This window comes from Osmia lignaria, unplaced genomic scaffold (assembly GCF_051020975.1).
Source record: "Osmia lignaria lignaria isolate PbOS001 unplaced genomic scaffold, iyOsmLign1 scaffold0052, whole genome shotgun sequence".
Taxonomy (NCBI): domain Eukaryota; kingdom Metazoa; phylum Arthropoda; class Insecta; order Hymenoptera; family Megachilidae; genus Osmia; species Osmia lignaria.
Window position 1 is genome coordinate 160,001 of NW_027478193.1, and position 2,500 is coordinate 162,500.

The window sequence follows — 2,500 nt, forward strand, 5'->3', positions numbered from 1 at the left end:
TGACAGCCTGCTCTGCAGGTACGGTTGGTACCACGACCTCGTGATGTTCTGCTCTTGGTCGGCATGGCATTGATGCGTAATTTAATCATATTTAAATAATCTTTACCGCTTAGGAGGCGGTTGCCCTCGGTGACCCATCGATGTTGGAAGGGCACCTTGCTTGATTCTTTGAGGGCACGTCCATCATTGGAAGAATGGAGCAAGTTAGCCCATTTAGCCTTCAGTTGTTCCGCTGATTCGATAATGGTGCGGTTCTCTGTTAGGCGGCGTGTGGCCTTTTGAATTTCGAGAGAGAGATAAGGGTCAGTTCTCTGACTGCCCTTGGAGAGGTTGAGTAATCTCACTCTGCGATGGAGAGGCATAAGCCATCTCATAGATGGTATAGAAAGGCCACCGTCTTTAACATCAGCATGAAAGAATGCATTTGGCGTGTCATGTGGCAGAGATAGCCATTTGCGCGCAGCGGCACGCGTCATAGTGTCAATCTTTTTAAGACGACTAAGTGTTGTGTAGCCCAAGGTCAGTAGATGGTAAAGACCAGGCAGTACCATGACACGCAAGCCAAACAATCTTTGTTGAGGCTTTAAAGGGGCTCTAGTGAGCCTATCTAGAGCATCTTCCAGCTGCTTCTCCGGCTGGACTACTGTTCGTCCCTCAGGTGTAAAGGGAACGCCCAGATATTTCCATTCATCCTCACGTTGAAGAGATGGAAGTTGGCGGTTAAAGCATGTGAATTTAGTTTTGCCATCAACAACTGACTTTTTCATGTGAGGCACATTTCGTAAGGACACAGTGAACGACTTTGTCGCATTTATTTGAAGTCCGCACTGTGTCAAGAATGCCGATGCAATATTGATCGTTTCTTGGAGGCCATTCGGTGAAGATGCGAAAAATAAAAGGTCGTCCGCAAACGCGGCGGCCGTAAAATGGATTCCTCCAATATCCACTCCGACTTCAGGTGGTATAAGTCGTAAAAGCCTATCGATAACCATATTGAAAATGATAGGCGAGAGAGGATCGCCTTGCTTGACCCCTCGAGTGGGTTGGTACTCATCGGATTCCCAGCCATCACATTTTAGTTTAGTTGAGCCATTTTCATATGTGTACATGATGTATTCAATCATTGGGGCCGGAATGCCCATTACCGTTAAAGTGTCTCTGATTGTAGTGTGTGAGACAGAGTCAAACGCTTTTGCAATGTCAATTGACAACATGTACAATGGCTTAAAGTTTTGCCGGTGATATTTCAAAATTAGATCGAGATCAAAAATGTTCTCGGCGCATCCATCCTTGGGAAGAAATGCTTTTTGCCGCTGGTCTAGGACGACCATATTAGTCATGCGCTTGGCCAGAACCTTGTGGTAGGCTCTGGTCATGATTGACTGGACCGTAATGGGCCTATAATCCTCAGGTGAACAAGCTTTGTCCTTTTTCGGTATTAATGTAGTCTTGGCCTTGAGCAAATGTGCTGGTAGTTTTCCACTGATCATAAACAGATTAAAGATTCGACTAAGGATATCAAGTGGAATAGCTTTTAATTGTCGAACTGTAAGGCCATCCGGACCCGGACAGGTATTACCTTCCGGAAAGGACGCTTTGATTTCCGAGGGAGTTATAGGACTCCATAGATCGGTCAGCGCAGGTCGTTTATCATTGACCCCAGGGGATACATTGGTCCCATCCGTCATTAGGGTCTGCCAGTATTGAACCATATCAATTTTTGGTGGTGGATTCTCTTGGGCTTTACCCTTAAGAATGGTTCTAAGGCAATTACAAGGATTTCTTGCCCATGCTCTTTGAGTAATTGCATAGTCAGCCCGACGGGCTTGCCTCTTTGTCAGCGAGGAGCAACGTGACCTCCTCGGAGGCTGTTTATTGTTATTGGTTGTAGGTGGAAAAACCAATAATAGGTAAGCCGTCAGCTCTTCAAATATTCTATTGGGTGACCATGTGGATACCCCTTTACAGATCCGATCTAAATAGTCGGCATGAAAGTCAGTTTGATCCTCCAGAGGTGGGAGGTTTGCAAAGAGTTCACTGACCAAGGCTTTTAGGTTAGTACTCTGCTCGTTAGTTTCGTTACTAACTGCTGGTTGTTCTGGCAGCAAAGCTTCATCCCGCATTTCTGCAAGGTATTGAAGTACTTTGCTCTTGTGCCTTGGCTGCTTCCTTTGGCCTTTAAGGGCCTCCAGAGTGCGGTTCGGAAAGAAGGGCATCAGTTCTTGATTAATAAATCTGACGCCATCAAGAGTAAGTTTAGCCTCCTGCCGTGCCAGGAGGGCTAGTTCTTCGGCACTCCACGGTGCCTTTGTCGAGTAGATATTCTCTACTTGCCGTTCATCATACCAATTTTTATGCGTACGTTGTTGGTGTACGCCACGGCCTCTTAAGGTCTGGAATGGACGACCGCAGCCCGGGAATTCGCATATGTAGAATTCGGTGTCATTAGTTCCCAGATTATCGGAAGTTGTTGTCGGGCCGGTGGAGCCTGAGGGCCCCC

At 46.7% G+C, this 2,500-nt stretch overlaps 1 pseudogene; it reads right to left on the bottom strand.

Moving 5' to 3' along the window:
• The window catches only part of LOC143307380 (large subunit ribosomal RNA), a 7,597-nt pseudogene that overhangs the window by 1,957 nt on the left and 3,140 nt on the right, over positions 1-2,500 (bottom strand).